The sequence below is a fragment of the Rhinolophus sinicus genome, chromosome 13 (assembly GCF_057876585.1).
Source record: "Rhinolophus sinicus isolate RSI-liver-muscle chromosome 13, RSI-T2T, whole genome shotgun sequence".
NCBI lineage: Eukaryota > Metazoa > Chordata > Mammalia > Chiroptera > Rhinolophidae > Rhinolophus > Rhinolophus sinicus.
In genome coordinates, this window is record NC_142513.1 from 26,616,048 (window position 1) to 26,639,176 (window position 23,129).

General features: G+C 43.1%; 1 protein-coding gene across 3 annotated transcripts in view; it reads right to left on the reverse strand.

Annotated features, from left to right (window-relative positions):
• The window catches only part of SLC23A2 (solute carrier family 23 member 2), a 116,272-nt gene extending 104,776 nt beyond the window's left edge, over positions 1-11,496 (reverse strand). For 2 of the 3 annotated variants that reach the window (XM_074317754.2, XM_074317750.2), the window contains exon 1: positions 10,985-11,119. The gene's annotated coding sequence lies outside the window, so the exon portion shown is untranslated. Of the gene's footprint in view, positions 1-10,984; positions 11,120-11,374 lie in introns of those variants that run through there. The other variant, XM_074317751.2, reaches the window with a different exon arrangement.
• Between the last annotated feature and the right edge of the window lie 11,633 nt (positions 11,497-23,129).

The window sequence follows — 23,129 nt, forward strand, 5'->3', positions numbered from 1 at the left end:
GGAAAACAAACTTAAAACAAATGTTTAAAAAAAAACAAAAACCCAAGAATAGACAAATAGATCAATGGAAAAGAACGGAGAATCCAGAAAAAAACCTTAACATTTATGTCAGGTGATTATGGTCAGTTGCTTTTCAACAAGGGTGCCAAGACAATCCACAGGGAACGTACAGTCTTCAACAAATACTGCCAAGACAACTGGAAATCCACGTGTACAGCAATGAAGTTGGATCCCTACCTCATACCATACACAAAAATTAACTCAAAATGGATTTAAGACAAAAAACTATAAAACTCTTAGAAGAAAACATTGGGGTAAATCTTTGTGACCTTGGTTTATGTGATGGTTTCTTAGATATGACATCAAAAGAACAAGCAACAAAAAAATACACAAATAGAACTGCATCACAAGGTAAAACTTTTGTGTTTCAAAGGACAGCAGACAGAATGTGAAAGGACAGTCCATAAAACAGGAAAAATTATTTGCAAATTATCAGATAAGAGAATGATATGAAAAATATTAAGAAACCTTGCAACTCTCAAATATATGGTGATGGAAGGAGAACTGACTCTGGGTGGTGAACACACAATGGGATTTATAGATGATGTAATACAGAATTGTACACCTGAAATCTATGTAACTTTACTAACAATTGTCACCCCAATAAACTTTAATTAAAAAAAGAAAAAAGAAATCTTGCAACTCAACAATAAAAAGATAACCCAGTTTTAAAATGGGCAAAGGATTTCAGTAGACATTTCTCCAAAAAAGACATAAATAAATGGCCAATAAGCACAGGAAAAGATGCTCCACCTCATTAGTCGTTAGGGAAATGCAAATAAAAACCACAATGAGATACCTCTTCACACCCATTAGTATGGCTATAGTCAAACAGACAGACAACAACTCGAGTTGGTGAGGATGCAGAGAAATTGAAACTATCACATATTACTGACGCACCACTTTGGAAAAGTTTGGCTGTTCCTCTAAATGATAACATAGAATTTTACCCTCACACAGTAATTCCACTCCTTAATATTTACCCAAGAGAACTGAAAACATGATCAAGCAAAGACATGTATACAAATGTTCACAACAGTATTATTCATTAACAGCTAAAATGTGAAAACAACCCAAATGTCCATCAAATGATTAGTGGATAAACAAAATGTGGTATTGTTACATGTTACAATAAATCACAAACACATTACGCTAGGTTAAAAAGTCAATCACAGGGCCAGCCCGGTGGATCAGGCGGTTAGAGCTCCATGCTCCTAACTCCAAAGGCTGCCGGTTTGATTCCCACATGGGCCAGTGGGCTCTCAACCACAAGGCTGCCAATTCAATTCCTCGAGTCCCACAAGGGATGGTGGGCTCCGCCCCCTGCAACTAGGATTGAACACGGCACCTTGAGCTGAGCTGCCACTGAGTTCCCAGATGGCTCAGTTGGTTGGAGCGCGTCCTCTCAACCCCAAGGTTGCCGGTTCAACTCCCACAAGGGATGGTGGGCTGTGCCCCCTGTAACTAGCAACCGCAACTGGACCTGGAGCTGAGCTGCACCCTCCACAACTAAGTTTGAAAGGACAACAACTTGACTTGGAAAAAAAAAGTCCTGGAAGTACACACTGTTCCTCAATAAAGTCCTGTTCCCCTTCCCCAATAAAATCCTCATTAAAAAAAAAAAAAAAAAGTCAATCACAAAAGACCACATAGGATATGATTCCATTTATATGAACTGTCCAGATACAGCAAATCTGTAGAAATAATGTAGATTAGTGGTTGCCAGAGGCTGAGGGAAGAATGAGGAGTGACTGCTAATAGGTGTAAGGGGTTTCTTTTGGAGGTGATAAAAACGTTCTGAAATTAGACAGTGATGATGACTATGCAACAGTGAATATACTATAATAAAAACAACTGAAGCAAGCATACCCTTTAAAAGAGTGGATTTATACCTCAATATGACTTGTATCTCAAGCTTTATGTGAATTATTTCTCAAAAAATCTTTTTTTTTTTTTTAAGGTTATTCTGTGTCAAGAGTCACTCCCGTCAGTCCCACAGAACCTCATGTGGTTCCTTTAACATAGGATAGTATGAATAAATAACCTTCCCAACTCAAAGGCCTTAATTCAGAGCCATGTATTTCATGACCAAATCACATCATCAACTTAGGGTACCACAACTTATTTTTTTATGAATTAGGAATAGAAAATATCGGAATATACAGCATGTAAGGTTACGTGTGAGTTTTGTGGAAATTTTTTTAAGATACACACATGAATATATACACACATCAATGGAAGTCATTCAAAACAAAACCTGAAAAATGTATTTTACGAGTTAACCAGTTCAACAAACAAAACAATATGTATAAGATCTCAGGGTTGAAAAGAGAAATTGAAAAAAAGTTGAAGCCACTTTGAAGGCTCACCCTAAGCACTGAACTAAACACTAGAAAAAGTGAACTGGCTGAGTGAAGTAATGAGATTCCCTAGCCCGCTGCAGGGTCTCTGAGAGGGTTCAGAGGAGCTTCCTGCTCCCACAGCAGTCAGGGCCCCTGCTGGTACAGTCTCCAGCAGATGGACTGCGAACATAGGAGCTGAGGGTGCAAACACCACACTCTGCACCAGTCAGGCCGTACAGGGAGAACGCAAGCTGCAGGATGGGAACCTGGAAATGCAGGGCCTGGACTCACGCTGCGTATCTAGAAGCTGGTGCAAAAAGCGGAACTTCAACAGAAAGGGTAAAATCGGTATTGCTAACGTATTCAGTTTATCTTCACAGGGACAAAAGAAAAAAGGAAGAGAAACAAGAACCCACAGAACTTCTTAGGGAGAAAACACTTTCAAAGACTTGCGGGTCAGAATCCCTGACGCAAAAGCTATGCCAGCAGTTGCATAATATGACAACGTGGCTAGAAAATAGAAGTCCTTGGAATAAACCTGAAAGATATAACTCATATAATTCCTCCTGGCAAGAAATTTGAGGTCATCCTCAAATCAGAAGGGAAATTGGACTTATTTGGAAAATTACCACAATAACAGGGACAGATTCCACCAAGAATTTCTGTGGTGCACAAAATTTCGGGGTCAGTATCAAGGTGACAAACTTCGTTCATTCAAAAATACCATGTATGATACTGTAATTTAGTGAAAAAAAACATTGAAAACAGGACACTTCTGTAATATTTTTAAGGATTATATACAGTATTTCATTCCAATAAAAATTGAGAAGGACCACTGTCACATTTAAACCTGTTCTCTAAGTACTGTACAATAATAAGAAAAAGAAATGTATAACTAAAAGAAGAAAAAACCAAAATGATCGTTTGCAACAATTATGATTACTAAAAAACTCAAGAGCATCACGACTCTTCTCTGAGTTTGCCCGCACTTTCCTCTCAAGTGTGTACCTTTATTTTCAATAAGTCACTTTCACTTTCATGGAGAAAAAAAAACTCAAGAGAATCAACTACAAAACAAGAACAACAAGAGTTTGGTTAGGTGGTACAGCAGATACAATGCTGTTCCATTTTCCTCATGGACACACAAAATGGCTGTTTCCCATTCCCCTGGCATCTAGGATGGGGCCAACAGAGTGGGAAACATACGACTACTTCCAAGCTTGGCCCATAAAAAAATATTCCATGCCCAACATTCCATGGCAAACTTAGAGGCCACATTTGAAGTCAGTTGTGTTCTAAGATGTAAGGAGCCTAGTTCTCCAACTCATCACTTAGGGAAGGAACAACCCACAAAAATGTGAACAAGAAATAAATTTTTATTTTGTCAGGACACAGATTTTGGCTAGCATTAACTACCCTGAATAACACAGGCGGTCAGTTATAAGATATACAGACTGCCAGCGGTATACTTTCTTTATCCTTGCCCTGTACCAGTTAGGAAATAGTACGTGTGGGGGGAAGGGAGGAGCAAGGGGAAATATTCTCATTCTAAATAGCAAACATTTTTAAGGAAAGAGCAATAAACAAGTAATCTGTAGACCATATATTAAAAAAAAAAATCTAGAAAAATGAGAGATATAAAAGATCTGCATAAATCAAAAGATTTGTGCTTGTGACAGAACAATTCAGTATTACAAAGATGAGAAGGTCTCCTCAAATTAATTTAAACATTTAATGAAATTTCCCATTAAAAGTTATTTTGAAACCTTAAATTGAAAAACACTGGGACAAAAAAAAAAAATCAACAACACAAAAAAGAAAAATACTGGGGATAAAAATTAGGCACAGGCACTAGCAGATAGTAACGCTTACTATAAAGTGATTATAATGATGAAAATAGCAAGGTATTGGCCAAGGAATAGACATAAATGGAACAAAATAGTAAGTCCCATGACAGATCTAAAAAGTCAGCATGATTCAGGTGCTATTTTAAGTTAATAAGAAAAGGCTGAATTAATGAATAAATGGCGCTGGAATAAATGTAGAGGAAAAAATAATCCTCACTTCACACATAAATAGGTATTAGATTAACTGTAGCCAAATATAAAAAAAGAAGTAAGAGAAAATACAGGTGAATATTTATAAAATCTTGGGATAAAGAAGACACGGGAAAGAAGAAGATTGACATGTTTGAATTCAAAGCATAGAACAAATATTTGTTAACAGTATATTTCTCAAACACAATGAAAGTAGGATCAAATACAACATAACTAATAGCATCAACTTTACTCAAAGATGAAGGAGGAAAAATGTTTCATATTAAACCAAGCACTGATGTTTCTGGAGTAGAATTTTAAAATTCTCATTATTTTTAGATAAAACAAAAGATTTAAAAAAGAAGCGTCATGCTTGCTATACTCCCTAACACTTCAAATTATGCATATATTTCCCCATGCCGTACTTTTCTGGAATAATATGTGAAGCAGTGTCTTAATATATAAAGAGCTGTTAATAATAAAATATGAACTCAATAGAAAATTTTTAGCACTGATCGCATACATATATTACTATGAAACGGGTAAACAAACTTGTCCTATAAAGGTCCAGACAACAAATATTTTAGGCTTGCAGGTCAAATGATCTCTTGAATGGGCACGGCAGTGTTTCAATAAAACCTGGATTTACAAAAATCAGAGGCTGGTGGTTCCCCCACCAGCAGCATTCTCATCACCTGGGAACTGGTTAGAAATGCAAATTACCAGGCTCCACCCCCAGACCTTCTGAATAAGAAACTCTCTGGTGTGAGATATATCATCTTAGGTTGTGCCCCCCCCACCACCACCACCATCACCACCAGGTGATTTGTCTTTGGAGACAGCAAAGGATGTAAGCCAGCACTACAGAGGGGACAAGAAAGTCAAGCCAAATTTGAGGCTGAAATCCCAACTACAGAGGAATGTATGAGAAATCACGTTTCCAGCAGTGCTTTCCATCAGAAGCGGGGAGAAAACCATCCAGAGTTGTAATGCCAAGACCTCTGTGATGAAGTGATGGTCCAGAATGAAAGTTAATGCAGGTTTAATTAAAGGAAGTTGGCAGGGAGTGGGCGGGGGCTGTGTGTGGGTATGTGTGGGTGTGTGCTCACGTGAAAAAAGATAAGCCACCTCAAAGATAGACAATGCGTTGAGGTGGGAGGCTATGGAAGGTTCCTACAAGAACAAATGGGAAAACTAAATGAAGGAACCAAGGACCCAAGCTAGGATGCACAGAGGCAAACACTGTAGCCAGGAATGAACAACCTGCGGGATAAGAGGAAGGCAGGAGAGAGAAGGTTTCCGCTCTCCTTTAGCTTTCAGCCTCCTCCCAGTGTACTCCCCTCCAGGTTGCCCCGGAGTTTTCTACAATTCACATCTCAACAGGTCACTCCCCTCCAGGAATCTCTCCCTGGCCTTCCAATGAAAATTCAAGTCCCACAATAGAGTGTCAAAGGACCTTTATGCTCTGTACACTCCCTTTCCACCCACTCCATCTTCAGCCTCCCTCCAACCATCCCGACACACTCCACTCCTCTCACATGCCTCTCCACCTTTGCTCGTGCTGTCCCCGCCCCTCCGTCTGGAATGTGGTTCCCACCTTCCCCAGCCTAATCCTACCTTCAATCCCAAATCCTTGAAAAGCATCCTGGAACATAGAGGCACAGCACGATTAAAGTCTCACTTGGAGCTTGACAATCAGACAAGCCTGGGGTCAAATTCTGACTGCCACTTGGCAGCACTATGACCTTGGAGAAAGGGCTGCCCTCCCACCAAACCTCAGCATCCTCAGCTGTAAAATGGGAAGAATAATAACACCTACTCCACAGAGCTGCTGTGATTAAACGACTTCAGTGAACACAGGAAATGCCGGCAAAACAGCTGGCACCCACCTAATGCTAGCGTCTCTGCCTTCTTCCATGCCAACAGGAACTTTAGAAGCCCAGACAAGACCTGAAAATAGCGGTTCTACCATCGAGGGCCCCACAGATTAGGAGAGCATTAAGAGCAGACTCAAGACCCAGAAGTTAACTTAGGGAAGTTAACCAAGCTCCAGTTCCTTCGCTGATAAAATGCAGACGAGAACCACCTGCCTGCCAATTGTTAGGAATAACAATAATGATCAAAGTGCCCAGCACATAACCAGTGCCACTGGCGCCATCATTACTGCATTGGTTCTATTACATGGGACTGTCTAGTCTTTCCTGGGTCCCCTCGGTTGCTTGGAGAGGCTCCTAGAGAGAAGTACATCTTTCAGATGCTCTCACATTCAGCTTAGAAGACAGGGGGATTCGCCTCTAAGAGTCACACACAGATGAAAGAAAGAGGTGGCTGACTAGTTGGGTGAGCCTACACCAAGCACTTACTGAGATTCCCCAGAACAATTGAAACGAGAAAGCCTGAGGGATCCGCTGTTTGGGGCAAAACCTACAGAAAGAACCTGTGAATGAAGGCTTTTCCGACCACTGTCGAGAGAAAGCCATGGTTTGGGGCGGCCAGGCAAGCAGAGTCGCAAGACAACTCTGACCTCCCCACTGGAGGTGGAAACTGAAGAACTCACTGACGCTGAGAGAAAAAACAATGAATAAGGAAGAATTTGAGTCAACGCGATGGCAAATAGGAAGGGCTGCGAGCTACAATCTATAGTTGCTGAAAAGTTCACGGCAGTGAGAACACTCGATCAAAGTCCCAAGTGTGGTCCTTCATGACATTACACACTGCTCACTACTGCGTCATTACACATCCACACTGAGTCATTTCTGTATGGAGGGTATCTGTCTACCACCACATTGCGTGGGATTTAGGGCACTGGCAAAGGTCATTTTTGATGAATTCAGTTTTGCTTTTTGTGCTATCTTTAGATTCTAGGCCTGCATAACATGCGACACCACTAAACCGTGCGAGAAACGGTTAGTGAAAAAATGAGTAGATAGAACTCTCCTTCATGGAGTACATTTTTATGGAGAGCTTTAAAGGACACACCCAGACCTAAGGTCAGGTACTTGCCTGAAGTCAGAGGCGAGAATTAAGCTAAATAACAATGAGTGTTCCCAAAAAAAGATGTACATTTCCATGGAGGAGAGCCTCCCCAACATACCTGCCCCTCCTTTACCGGGGCATTTGATGTCAGGCTAGCGTGTGACAACGTAAATGCCCTAAGTTGCTCCACAGGCATCAGGGCTACTTTCATTCTAGGTTCCCCGGGTCAGAATTCCTCAAGTCTCTTTCTCACCCTCCACATCTGGTCCATCAGCCATCTCCTCAGCCCCACCTCAGAATCTGATTACTTCTCAGTATCTCCCCAGCCCCAATCCTCCATCTTCCAGGTCTGACCCACCACCCTCGGCCCTGCACTAGCTGGTAGTCCTGCTGCCCTACCCTCCACTCCCTGCCTTCAATCTGTCCTCACACAGCAACAATCGGCACGTCCACGTGAAAAGCTACAGAAGTCCACATCACTCCTCTACTCAAAACCTTTCAACCGCTCCCATCTCTCTCTCAAAGTAAAATCCACAGGCCTTACACCACATGCCACCACATGCCACGAGGCCTTCCACATCTAACTCCCACTGTCTCTCTGAACTCCGAAGTAAACGCTCTTCTCCTGCTGCCTCAGGACCTTTACATTTGCTGTTTCCTCACTGGGAATGCTCTTCCTTCCCAAGATGACTCACTTCCTCCACCTCATCACTCCAAGATGACTCAGGTCTTCCCTGGCTACCCCTTCTAAAATTTCAGCTCCCACCCCAACACCTAATAGCCCCAATCCTACCAGATTCTACCTCAGAGCACGAAGTCTCACCGTCTGCCTCCCTAGTAGTGTGTGAGCTCCATGTGGGCAGGGAATCTCCATCTGGAGCACCCAAAACATGGCCTGTCACACAGTAGCCTCTCAATAAATGCATTAAATGTGTGAAAGGCCTATGAAGAGTATAAGCTGCAAGCGGACCTCAATTTATTGGAGAGCCGACAATCTCAAACCTGTGACAAAATAACAGGGTAGAAACAGCGAAGCCAGGGAGAAAATGAAGAGAGTGCCATAAAGCACACAAAGGGGTTTGTTTAAACCCCATGGCAGTAATGCACAGCTTAACCTGGAGCAGGAATGTTTCCTAGCAAAAGAATAAAAGAAAGCCCAGACACAGGCTCTCTGAGGAGAGAGCATAACTGGAAGAACAGCAGGGAGTGAAAATGAATTAATGAGGTTATCCGGCTTTGGGACTAGTGTTGGGAGTTTTATAGGCAAGGCCTGGAAACAGGTCAGGGAAGAACTGTAAAATGTTTAAATTAAAAAAGCCTAAGAACTGTAAAATGTTTAAATTAAAAAATAAGTTTTTAAAAAGCTTTCATTTACAAGTACAAAGCACTATAAAACTGCAAATTATAACTACTGACTTTTAATTCCCTTAACCAAAATGGGAAAATTCCTTACGCTACCCCGTGGTGCCAGAAATGAGTCCCTAAATGGATCCCAGGTTTGTCTTTAGAGACACTGAAAAGGACAGCAATAACCAACCCAGGATTTCCAAAATTAAACAAACTAAACCTTGGGCTCCTTGAGGGCAAAAGACTGGGTTTTATCCACAATGATTTGATCAGCAGCCTCTGGCACCAAATTAGTGGATGGACCAATGTAAGGCTATGTGAGCTTGTTCCTGGGCTACCTAGTAACTCATTTCTGCAATGCTAAATCCACCAGCCTTTGTTACACAAATGGGACAGCGAGAGTAGCATGAAACCCGGCAAAACGCTTTCCAGTATTCCAGCCAGGTACTTTCACAAGCATTTCTGAAACATCCTCACAAACACAAAAACTCAGTTCAATTAACTGTGCCACAGTCAGAAAGCATAAGTGCCTTTCGACCATGAGGGCGGGGGGCGGGGGGGGGGCTGTCAATACGAAGTTCTTGAAGTAACTAGTTTCTTTAAAAAAAAATAAAAAAAATCATTCCCCAGTCCGAGCAAAGAAACCAAAAGAAAAATGCCCTCGTACTCAAAGAAAGAAGCCATTTTGGCAAAAGAAAGTCTAGAAAGCAGATAGCTCACGCTCAGACTGTCAGGTGAAATAGGCAGCCTGCTGAACACGCCCGCTTGTCTTCTTTTAACTAACAGGTGTGCCAAGAGGGCTTATCCTGTGCTCGCCCACTGCTGGCCTTTTAAAAGGCCAGTGACCAAAAACTATTAGATTTTTGGATGAGTGAAAAGAGACCAGTAGTGATAGGTACACAAGTGACCCTGACAGAGTCAACCATAACCCAGTGCAGAATTCAGAATTTTTGAGCTTAAAGGCAACAGAATCAAACACCAGGGGTAATAAGGTGGGCAAAGTCAGGTGAGAAGGTTGAAAGGCAGGTGCAGACAACTGGAAATGGTGAGGCCCCTGGCTAACAGCATTCAAATGCAAAACCATAATAAAAAAACGGTCCAGCCATCCCTGATTCTAGCCTCCGCCTTTAGAAAGGAGAAACTGGTGGAGGGAGGTCACATGGCCAACTAATGACAGCTCAAACCAGACTGTCTCGGGACTCTAGGTCCCATGTCCTCGCACATCCCCAGCCTTCTCAGCACACTGGATGACCCAAACGTCAGCAAAAACAGCATCTTCCACCTCCTGTCTCTGAGCACTGCAAGAATAAAAGTAGCAGCTACTGCTAACGCCCCAGACCCAGAAATCCCTTATGGGTGACTTTCCTCCACCTCAGTTGCCCTCATTTACCCTTTGCTCTGACAATCAAGAATTTCCCATCAGTCATGCTTAAAACCCCCAGCCTGCAGGCCCAGTTCCTGTCAGCTACCCATCCAAAGGGGAACACAAGAGTCAAAGGAAGGAGAAAATTCTGCGCCCTTAAAGTAGTCATACTCGAAAATGTCAATTTCTCTTTCCAGCACGGTGAAAACAAGGGGAACCCGCGACCCCCGGGGGACAGGCCAGATGGAAAGGGCCTGGGGTCGGAGCAGCTGCTTCTAAAATTACTTGGCGCAGCCTTTGTAAAACAGCAGAAAGCAAAAATGGAAAAAGAGGCACTCACACACATACACATACATACACAAACACACACACACACACACAAACACACACCCCCGCGCGCGCGCACCACCGCCGCTCGCTGCCCCTCTGGATGGCCTTGAATTCCGGGGGGCGCACGGCGCCCTGCATGCCTCCTGCGGAGGAGCGAGGGGAAAGCGACCCCAGAACGCGCGGCCCGAGGGCCAGGGAGGAGGCGGCGGCAGCCAGCCGGGTCCCGAGGGGACCCCACTTGACTCCCCGCGGCGCGGCCTGAGGGCCCGAGAGCGCTGCAGGTCCCGCGGCGGACAGGGGTGAGCGCCCGGGGGCCCGGCCGGGGCCGGCGGGGACTGGAGGTCGCCGGGCATCCACGGGCCCCGCGGCGACCGGCCTGGGTAGGGGACCACAGGCCGCGCCGCGGGGCGGGTGACAGCACGCGGGGGTCGTGCCAGGCCGGCCTCGTGGGCGCGGCGGGCACCTCTCGACCCAGCCCGGCAAGCGCGGCCCCATGGGCCGGGCGTGGGGCGCGGCGGCCCCGCTCTCACCTGGCTGCAAAGCTCGCTGGGCTCCCGTCCTTCCTCAGCGCCGCAGTGCCCGCCGCCACCACTCTGCCTCTGGTCCCCGAGACAGCCGCCTGCAAAATGGCGCCGCGGAGGGGCGGGCCGGGGGCGGGGAGCCGCGGAGCCGACCGCCCCCGCGCGGGCCTTGGGGCCCACCTCCCTCCCCGCCCCCGACCCCCGCCCTCAGACCTCCCCACAAGGGAGAGGGTGCCCCCTCACCCTTGAACGCGCGGCCAGGCATCCCCGGGCTCTCGCCCCCCTCCGCTCCCTGCGGGGTTCTCTGTGCCCCCCCCACGTTCCTTTTATTTCCCTCTCTTGAGTGGAAGTCGCCCCTCTTCTCGTCCCTTCCCGTCACACCTGCTCCTGGGGACCCACCTGGAATGCAGAGCGCTCGCCGGGAGTCTCCCCCTCCTGGTGTCCCCTTTTTACCCTGCCGGACGCTGAGCCTTGTCAGCGCTCCGTGAAGATAATCAAGCGGCTTGCGGGGCATTGGGCTTAGTGGGTTGGATGTCTCAAGGCAATGTCACCCTTTCTCCAGGCCGTCAGGGTTTTTTTAACTTACTGACGAAGAGGTCCTTATTATGTTATTCAAATACGATCGTATAGAACGAGGCGTCTTAGACTCGAATGCCCTAGGATCTTGTTTAAGTGCGGGTTCTCATTGAGGGGGTCTGAATCAGCCCGAGATGCTGCGTTTCTAAAATGCCCCCTCCCCAGGTGACGCCGCAGGGTGAGGGCCGCTGAGCCGAAAGGCTGCAGGGATATCCGTGGCCCAGGACCTTTAGAAGCCTCACCTTGAGCGCTTCTTTAAGACGCAGATGTCTGGGCCCCACCCACAGGGCTACTGAGGCCGGAGATCTGGAGAAAGGCTCCAGAATTTGCATTTCTGACTAGTGCCGAGGTGATGCAGATGCTGCTGCTCTCTGGGGATCACACTTAGCAAGGCATAGCTGAAGATGATCTGAATAAACACGCACACACACACACTCACCACTAATAATTAACACTCATAGTACCTTCCATCTTGAACCCACTGTCGAGGTTGCTATTGAAACTCAATGATACCTGGCTAGTTCCCAAGCAATCTTCGGGAGAGAGCTAAAGAATTGTGGACGGTGTCTGACCTCACAATGGGAGGAGCGGAGTTTATCATCGGAGTTTTCTGCCTGTTTTACAGTCTGGGGGACTCTATGTTATAGGTATTACACATGTCAATATGTGTGTGTGTCCAGCAACTGTGGGAATTTTATAAACGAGGGAGGCGTTGTCTGTGCCTTTGAGAATCAACAACGTGTCATCCCATTTACCTCTCTGATAACGTGTATTATTAAAATACGTGAGTTGGCTTGTAAAATTCAATACACACTGGAAGGCGAAGTGTTTTGATCCCTACTGAAAACGGAGAATATAAGAGATGAAGAGTCTGTGACTAGCACCTAGAAAAAAATTCACACTGTCCTGTACAACATCTAACATCACCACCATACTGCTGCTATACCAGTGAGAGCATTTTCCAGCCAAACTTTTTTTTTTTTTTTTTTTGGAGTACTACCCGTATGTGTTCTGCTCAGCCACAGATGTTGACATCTTCTCAGACAGAAGTCACGGAGCTAACTGTTGCGTCTTCAGTGTCTCCCTCTCCCTCCATAGACATTACAGACTTTATCTCCCTCCCCCTCCCAGAAAAAAATTCCACTGTTTCCTCCCCCCTCCTCCCCTCTTGGCCTTCATGCCTCTCTTCTTTCCTTCTGTCCATCGCTTCTCAGGCCCAGTCACTTCCTGCTTTCTCAGATGTCAACAGTGACCTTCTAACTGCCAAATCCAATTGCCTGTTTCCAGTCCTTTTCTTCTTTGAGGGCTCTGTAACATTCCATTGACTTCTTCCTTCTTGAAACTCTTTCCTAGTGACACTATCACTGGATCTTGCTTACTGTCCTACGCACCCTCCGCTTCCCTCTCAATGATTTGTGAATTGCCAATGCTCACACCTAGAAATGTTAGTTTTTCCTAACACTGCCTTTCTTCCCGTCTTCCCATCTCCTGATGGTTCCGAAATCTGTCTCTCTCCATACCAGACACACATCTTTCCGAACTTCTAGACACACATTTCCAATTGTTCCCCTAAACAAACTCCTGTGGATATTATCCAAGCATTTTAAATACAGCATCTCCACCACTTAATTCATTATTCTCCCACAAACTTGTTTCTTACCTGGGTTCTGTCATTTTGCCACCAGAACCTTTAAAGTCAACTTTGACTGCTTATCCCTCAGCCTCCATGTCCAGTCTGTCACCTGTGGCCAACTGGAGCAGGAAAGTGTATCTGAAATACGCTTCTCTGCATCCCCACCCCAAACCTTTACTTACTCTTCCTTGGGTTGTTGAAAATGCTTCTTTCTGGCCTCTTGGCCTCAAGAATTACCTCCCAAAGTCATTCTTGTTATCACCCTGAAACACAGAACTGACCCCTTCACACCCGTTCTGTAAATCCTTCAGGGCCGGCTGGTCTACAGAATAACCTGGTAAAAAAGAAACAGAATATAGCCTATTTCCCAGAACAGCATTCAAGGCCTTTCACTGTTTAGTCTCCAGTTGCTTTTTTTTTTCTGGACAAAGTTTTTATTGCTGGCAGATTGGAGTTGGTGCCAGGGGATGACCCTGACTTTAGCCCTTGCAGGGTTCTTGTAAGGCTTAAATGAGATCATTTATATAAAGTACTTATTCAGTGCTTGAATATGTAGGTGTTCAATCAATGTCCTTATTTTTATATAATTCTATTATCATCAATTCAAAAAATACATGAACATTTTCCTATTCATTTCCTTTTATATCCTATTCATTTTCCTTTCCTATTACAGCTGATAAAAACAGGGTTTTTTCCTCCATGCTTAAATCAGCAGAATAAATCAAGATTGTTCCATGACCTGGATAATGTGATTGAAATTTTTGTCATTTCCAGACCATGTTATTTTAGAGAGGTAATTGTAGCTTGAGGCTATTCAATCTTCATAAGTGCTTTTCTTTACAATATTTATTTTCAGTATCTCTCTGGAGTCTAGAACTGAGGTCGGCAAACTTTTTTTGTAAAAGGCCAGATAGTGACTATTTTAGGCTTTGTTAGCCAAGAGGCAAAGTCAAGGACATTATACAGGTACTTATATAATGAGAGAAAACAAATTTCCACAAATTTTTTATTGATGAAATTCAAAATATAATCATGGTAATTGAGTGCAATCTTTTTGTAATACAGGGCTCCTCATGAGAAAAACGGAATTGGGGAGGATAAGATTTTGTTGAATTGGAGGTCAAAGTTAGTGTCTCCTATCATCAAATTGGTCACAAATGTTCATCTGTAAAAACCATCCTTTGCTGTTACCAAATAGGCTATGGACAAGCCATCATTGCCTGACCCCTGATCTAAACCATAACTCTCCTCACTTTGACTGTCTCTTCAGGGTAATATATAGGACTGATATAATTTTTAATAGATCTATAATGATAGAAGAAAACAAAATGATGTTCATCTCAAAGTCTTCGGAGAAAGTACTTGGAGCAGAGGGCAAGAGCTTCATCCATACACCATCTCTTGGTGTTGGAACTGCAAGTTTCTGAATAGAATGATGTCATATCTAGTCATTTGTGACTGATTTCTTTCACTTAGTATAATGTTTCCAAGGTTCAACCGTGGTGTAGCATGGATCAGTATTACATTCCATTTTTTTTGTGTGGTAAAATATATGTAACATAAAATTTACCATTTTAACCCTTTTTAAGTGTACAATCAGTGACATCTCCTACCCCACCCCAATAACCTCAAATTCCCTATCTAGCCATTTCCCCCTACTTGCTTCCTGCTTCCAGGACACCACTCATGAGAGGTGCGCTCCCTCAGCCCACCTGCCCTTGAGGGACCCCTCCTGCCAGCCTCTGGACTGAAGATCCCTTGGAGACAGACCTCGCCCAGCTATCTTCATTCGCTGCGTCCTCAGTGCTGACCACTCCTTTCTGAAGCCTGTATTCCCCCTACCCAGTTCTTGCACCTCTTTCCCCTTCTCAGCTCTGCTTCAGTTCCTTTATCCCAAGTCCCTCCTCTCTTCACCCCCGAGGCCATCTGGCTTCTGGCCCTGTTTTCCTCTGAAATCGCCCAGGTAAATTGGCCTTTTCCTCTGAATTGTACAATCCAGGGGATCTTTTCTGAAACATCTTACTGGAACTTTCTGGAAGCACTTGGTATAGCTGGCACTGCGTTCTCCCAGGAAAGGCTCTCCTCCCTTGGCTTTGTGGCTGCATGTCCTACTGGTTGTTCTACTTCACTGACCCTGTTCTTTCTGTTACCTTTTCAGACTCCCCTTCCTCCAGCCCCCTTCAAACACAGGTGTTGGGGGCAGAGGGAGTGTGGCTGTGTCCATTTCTGTTTTTCCCTCAAAAGCCCTTCAGTAGCTTCTGTTCCTTCTACTCGATCACCTTAAACTTTTGTCTGGATCATTCTTACTCATCCTTTAAGTATACCTTGGCTTCTCTTGGAAACCTCCTTTAAACCCCTAGGCTGGTGTAAGGGTACCCTGGGTACCTCCCAGCATTTAGAATGAAATAATATTGAAATGATTTATTTCACTGTCATGCTCCCCTGCCTCACTAATTGTCAGCTCCTCCAGGGCAGAGATTTTGATTTCGTGCTCTTCACATAGTGCCTGCCACATAGTAGGTGCTCAGTAAATATTCAGCAATTTCAGCTGTTTGACTGAATCAACATGGTCTGATCACTTATGGAAGGTGAGATGAGAAGGGAAAGAAAGACTCAGAATTAACCCCCAAGTTTCTGGAGAATTGGAAGCTAAGAGAGAAGCATAGGTTTGAGGCAAAACACAAAAGCCCTTCAATGCCAGCATAAAAAAATGGGTCTTATTCAATAAAGGAGTCATTTGAACCTAGAACCTCATCGACACACTAAGTCTTTAGGGGGGAAAAATAGAAAAAGAAAAAAAAAAATGCATCAGTAACTATACAAAGTAGAAAAGAGGCAAAACTAATCCCAGCTGTTGGAATTCAGGACGCTGTTACCCTGTGGTGGGATAGTGACTAAGGAGAGGTCCGTGGGATCTTCTGAGGAGCAGATCATGTTCTATACCTTGATCTGGGTGTTAGGTACATCGGCATATTCACATTGTGAGATTTCATTAAGCTGCACATTTACTATATACGCACGTTTCTATATGTATACTATGAAAAGTTTTTATTAAGTAAATCCAATAACTAGACTTAAAAAAAATCCAGTTAACAAATTTATATTCAATAAATTAGGTGCTCCCCATTTGAAATAACATGGTCCATCTCCAGAAGTGAAGTGAAGCACTGTCTAGAGCAGACCCTGAGACAGAAGATCAGGCCCAGGGTGGTGAACTTCCAACTTATTGTCTCCAGGAATGTGCAGTGCGGGAAACAGGGATGAGTGTCTACGAAGACTGACAATTAAGTTCATGAACGCATCCTAGGAAAAAGTGCTATATACTTCATTGCTGAATATCACTAGGGTCACCTGTGAAGCACTCCCCTTGGGAAGCTATGCCTCAACACAAGCGCCTACTCCACCCTTCAAAGCAATTTTGGAACTCTTTTTCTGGAATGGCCATCAGAGCTGTCGTCATATTACCCTTGATGTCCTGAATGTCATCAAAATGTCTTCCTTTCAATATTTATCTTTGGGTAAAGAAAGAAGTCACTGGGGCCAGATCAGGTGAGTAGGGAGGGTGTTCCAATATAGTTATTTGTTTACTGGCTAAAAACTCCCTCACAGACAGTGCTGTGTGAGCTGGTGCATTGTCGTGATGCAAGAGCCATGAATTCTTGGCAAATAGTTCAGTTCATCTAACTTTTTCACGCAACATTTTCAGCACTTCCAAATAGTAAACATGGTTAACTGTTTGTCCAGTTGGTACAAATTCATAATGAGTAATCCCTCTGATATTAAAAAAAAGGTTAGCAACATCATTAGCAAGTTCGCAAACTTAATTTTCAGACCTTGTATACTGCAGGATGTGTGAAGTTTTAATTTTGAATATTGCTTTGGTCCCAGAATGAATGAGTCACACAACTCATTCCGCCTCAGAGAAAAGGCACAGGGTCCCTGCCCCACCTCTGCCTTGCTGGGTGACCTTGGGGAAATCATTTAACCAACCTGCTTGTAGGTCTCCTAACATGCAAACTCAAGATAATTTTGTCTGCCCCATCTACCACTTAGGTGGGTGTGAGGATTAAATCGTATAATTACTGTGAACATGTTTTTTGCAAATGTTTTTATAGTGCTTTACAAAATGCAAGATATTAGCATAAGAGTCTTAATCTAGCGTTTGGATTGAGCTTGCAATTGGTTTTAAGCCATAATATCACACGCTTAGTCTTCCCCTAGACTATGTTTGTATTCTGTCTGCATTAAGTTTCATTCTCTTTGTTTTTGATAAGATTTCCAGTTATATAAGGTCACTTGGAAGTCAGATCCTTTGGGTTCAGATTGTTGGCTGCACCACTCACTCATCTGGTGTAAATTAGCACAGCTACTCTTCACTGGTCACATGCTACCTGGCAGGCATAGGTCTAGACACCAGTGACAAAATGATGGATAAGAAACTCACCTTACTTAGCCCCAGTGAGCATGCATACTGGTAAGAATGGGAGAACAGAAGAGAAATCATTGTATATCCAGTGTCTGACTGGGCTCCAGGTGTTCAATGGACTTATGTTCTAAGACATGAGATGGCGTCTAGCAAATAAACAAATAAGAAACAATTATGTTTGTGGTAAATGCTAAAAGGGATAATAAAAGGGGCTGACTGATCTAGGGTAGGGGGCCATCTTAGGTAAGTGTGGTAAAGAAGGACTAAAGAGGGGACATTATTGCTGAGACTTGAACAAGCCAGTTATGCCAAGAGCTGAGAAAAGATCATTCCAGAGAGAGAGGGGATAGTACAAAGATCCTGAGCCAGGAAAGAATATGTCATATTAGATAAATTGAAAAACAGTTGTTGTCATTGGAAAGTGGAATGTAGGAAGGAAAATAAGATGAGATTAGATTGAAGAAAAGGTCATGAGGAGACCAGATAGAGCAGGCCTTCTGAGTATGATAGGAAGTCATTAGGGAACTGGAACAGGGGAGTGACATGATCTTGTTTCTGTGTTAAGATTACTCCACTGCCCTGTGGAAAATGGATTGGAGGGGCCAAGGGCAAAGCAAGGGAGGAGTTACAGTAGAAAACTGGCCTGGCCTGGGGAAAGCAGTGGAGATGATGGGCTGAGTCAAAATATCCTGTGAAGATAAACCTGACGGGGCTTGCTACTGGGCTATAAATGGCAGATGAAAGACAGAGAGCAATCAAGGATGGCCTTGGGAGCATTTGAGATCTTACTCACCAGCATACGTCATCAGCTTGGCTCAAATTATAAACTCGTACAAAAATTCTCTACAGGTTTGGACATTCTTACATGGACATGGATAAGAAGCAAATGACTTCTAGACTACAGGCCCTCAGGCTGAAGACGAAAGGAACTCGAAACAAATATTCAGCTCCAGCTCTAGAGAAGCCAGCAGACAGCACGTCAACAGCACCGTTAAAACATCACCAGGTGAGGCATAGGCAGACTTCACACATTTCCTGACAGTGCCCTGAGAAGCACAGCGCCATTCCCCTGACATTGGTGCCCAATGTGTAGTATCGATTATAATCTGTGCAAGCCTCAGCTAAACCCAAACCAGTGGCCTTCTGCAAAATAACTGGCCTGTGCTCATAAAAGTCCAAGAAAGATCTGTGAATTCATGAACCTGTCCAGACTAAAGGAGACTGAAGATGCTTGACAACGGAACACAATGCATAATCCTGGAGTTTCTTTTGCCATAAGAACAGTATTGGCACAATTGTTAATATCTAAGGTCTATTGATTAGATGATAGTATTGCCTTCAAGTTAATTTCCTGATTTTGCTAATTGTACTGTAGCTATAAGAGAATGTTCATACACGTGGAAGTCTACCTTCAAATGGCTCCGAAACATGATGTGAGTGTGTATTTGTGTGTGCAAAGAGAAAGAGAGAGAAAAGAGACAGTTAATCAAATATACTAAAATGATGGAAACCTGAGTGAAGGATACTCTGCAATTCTTTGTATTCTTCTTGCAAATTTTAAGTCTGAAATTATGTTTTAAAAAACTTTTTGGGAAAAAAAATGGAATCCCAGCCTGACACCAAAAGCAAATCAATTCCAAGTGGATTACAGACATGTGAAATGTAAAAAAAAAAAAAAAAAATGGCTTCAGGGTTTGGAGCTTGGGCAGCCAGGTAGGTGAGGGGCCACTCCAGAGACAGGGGACAGATGAAGGAAGGGTTCAGGTGGGGAACAGTCTAGGAGACTTCAACCTATGATGTCCCCAGGGGAAACAATTGGATAGTTGCAACCTGATTCATTTGTAGGAGCTCAGGAAGGAGGACTGGGCTGGAGTTATGCACATGGGAATCACAAGCCCTGTGGGATATTTAAAGCCAGTGGATTCAACAGGATCATCTAGGGAGAGAGCGTGGCTGGAGAGGAGTAAATGCCCAGGAATGAGTCCCAGGGGCTCCACCAGTACAGGAAACTTCATCTAAGTAGGAGATGACAGTGGGTGAAGAGGACATAGAACGACATCTCCTTAGTTGACAGGGGCCCTCCAGCAATGACACATCCCATAAAAATATTGTGCTCAACCCAGATGGAATGAGTAGAGAGGAAAATCATGGTGCAAAAATGGGTTCATGCACCAAACTGGCCTGGAGAAAACCAAAGCTCCTGGTCTCAGGGGGTTAAACTCTTTTTTCAAACTAAGCATAATACACATACAATAAAGGGCACAGGTTAATGTGCTGGGTGATGAATTCTTACATATGGATGTGCCTGAGTCAGTTATACCCAGATCAAAAGACAGAGTATTTCCAGACTTCAGGGAAGTTCCTGTATGACCTTTGCTATCATTACCTACCTCTCCCATGGAAACCACTATTTTATCACCATCAGTTGGTTTTGCCCATTTTTGAATTTCGGATAAACAGAATTATACAGCATGTGCCCTTTTGTGTCCAGCTGTTTTTACCCAATATTATGTCTGAGATTCATCCGTGTTATTGCAAGTGGCAATAGCTTGTTTTTTTCTTCACTGCTGCCCAGTGTTCTATTGCATGACCACTTATTACTCATTCTCTGTTAATGGACATTTGGATTATTTCAGTTTGGGAATATTATATGCTACAAACATTCTTGTGCAAGTCTTTTGCAAAAGGATTGCATTTAATTTTCATGTAGTTCCAAGAACAGCCTCAGGTAAATACCAGAAGATTATCCTTAAAACTCAAGGAGAGGAAAAGAACACGCTGGTAGGAATGCTCCTAGCTAGGACTGCCGCATATATTTGGGACATACTTATACTAAAAAATTATTTATTATTTATCTGAAATTCACATTTAACTGGGCTTCTGTATTTTTATTTGCTAAATCTGGCAACCTTATCAGACCTGCGCTCATTTTTGCATATGACGGGTATTTAAGAAAATGTTTTTCTAATGAACATGGATTAACTGAACTTCCATCAACTCAGGCCAAGTAGGTCTCCCATGAAAAAAGCTTCCTGAGACATTCAGCCTGGTGTTCTTCATTCTCTGGAGAGGACAGATCTACATTTATTTGTTTGTTCGGATTTCCTTTTAATAACAAGCTTATTCTAGAATCTAGACCCAATATACTGAGATGTGGAATTTCGTGTCAGAAAATGGTGATGGCTGCCTAAAAGTCTAATTTTGAAATGGATTGTTTCTTCTTGCAGTGTTTACAGGCACCTGCCTTCTGGGGCTGTCTCACCACTGTTCTGCAGATACTTGTTTGGACAAGTGGGCAGCCTCTTAGGACAGCCTCTGCCGGAGCAACCTTCGGTCACCACATGTCAAAATACTGTCCCCAAAACTGCTAACTATCCTGTTCCCTCCCCATCGTGTCTTTTCTATGCAATTTCTTTGAACAGAAGATATGTGAAAATAGCTTATCAGCTTATTCAGGGCACAACAATAGAGTCCACAATAATATTTTTTTAAATGTAGATTTTAAGTGATATAGATAATTAAGATATAATTTTTTTAATCTTCAATTTTTATCATGACAAATATTGGTCATAAGGAAATATAAATCAAAACAAGATAGCATGTTGTCTGGCCCTAGGGCAGGCCCCTCCAAGATATCCCATAATGGCATATTGATTACTTTGAATTAAAATCATTTGAGACGCAGCAGGAGCAGGATAAGCTCTCGGAGTTTCAAAATACAGGAAATAACTCTTGGTATGATAGCTGCCCTCCCCACTCCTGAGGGCTGAGAGATAACCTTATCACAAGAGTTAAAAAAAATCCAGAGTCGATAAAGCCTGTATAAACAAACCTTGTAACTCCTTTACTAATTTACTACCTAAACCTAAACCTTGCTTAGATTCTTTTCTAATGGGCCCTAACATTGCTGGTCCTGTCAATTTCTCACAAATTTATTGTTTATTTGTTTTAAAAGTATAAAATAATGCCTACTTCAATCATTTCTTTCAACTTCATTTTGTGATCTGAGCATCCTACTGTGAGTCTCCTGTGCACACATATTAAAAATTTTTTTCCTGTTAACCTAGTCTAGTGTCAATTTTATTTCAGTATTAGTCCAGCCAGAAGAAATGAAGAAGGGGAGAAGGAGGGACTTCTACCCCTTCCTTGACAGTTTTGTCTCTCAAATCAGCAAAAATTTCTGAAAGCATAATACCCAGTATTGGTGCAGATGTGAGGAAATAGAAATTCTCCCACACATTGGTGGGAATTTTAATTGGTACAACCTTTCTGGAAACCTTAGCAATATATGTATATTGTAATACTTTATAAAGTGCTTACCTTTTAATCTTACAAGTCTATCCATGGATGTTTATCTTAAGGAAATCATTATGGATGTGTGCAAAGTTGTATGGACGTGGATGTCTGTCAAAGCATGGCTTGTAATAACAAAAAATTGGAAATCTCCTAAATGTCGAATAACAGGAAATTGTTAAACACATTTCAGCACAAGTGCTCTGCAACCATTTTACTTGATGATATAGAAACATATCAAATGACAGGAAAAATTGTTCATGAAATCGAAATCAAAAGCAGATTAAACTGTACATAAATTATATTACTTTTGGCAGAAAATAACAAAGAATGCTGTCTTATTTATGTGTAAGGAATAAAGAATATAAGGAAGTAAGAAAAATGTAATCTCTCTGCTAACAAGAAGCCCAGAGGTAAAGATGGGTTTGGGTTTGATTAACAGCTTGATGACATTTTTCAAGGACCCAAGTTCTTTTCATTTTTTCATCCCACCTTATCAACATATCAGCCTAACTACCCTCATGGTTGCAAGATGGCTCCATGGGTCCAGGGGTAACATGCATTCACAATAATGTCCAACTGAAGAAGAGGGGCTATTTTTCCTATGCATCATTTTAAGAACAAGAAACTCTTTCCCAATGTCCATCATCAGAACCTCATGTTTCCACTCAGCTGATCAGAAAGGGGTCCATGAGCCCCCCCCCGCCCCCCCGAACCAATCACAAACGTTGTACCAAGGTATGCTTGTGCTGTGAGTGGTCAAGATTTGGTCCCCAAAGCCCTCAAATAGGCTGAGTGGACCTGAAGCCTGTCCCCTCCTAAGCAGCAGCATCCATTTATCTAGCTAGATAGGGCAGGGTGTGAAAAGGTCAGGAAATAGTGCCTTAGATCAGTGGTTTTCAAAGGGAACCATCAGTATCACCGGGGAATTTTTTGAAAAGACAAAGTTTCTAACTTAGAAACTCTGAAGGTGGGGGTCCAGGAATCTGTGTTTTAACAAACCCTCCAGGTAAATATAATGTTTGAAAACTATTGACTTGGATTATTCAGGATTATACCTTTGAATTAGGAATGCCTAAACAGGCGATTTTGGCACATGACTAGGGGAAGACTGACGGACAGTCGCTGTTGCTATGGCGATTAGTTTTCTAGCAAATCTTGGTCTGAGAAGGCTGGAAGCTAAAACTACATTCCCACCTATCAAAATGCTCATGTGAGCTTATGAA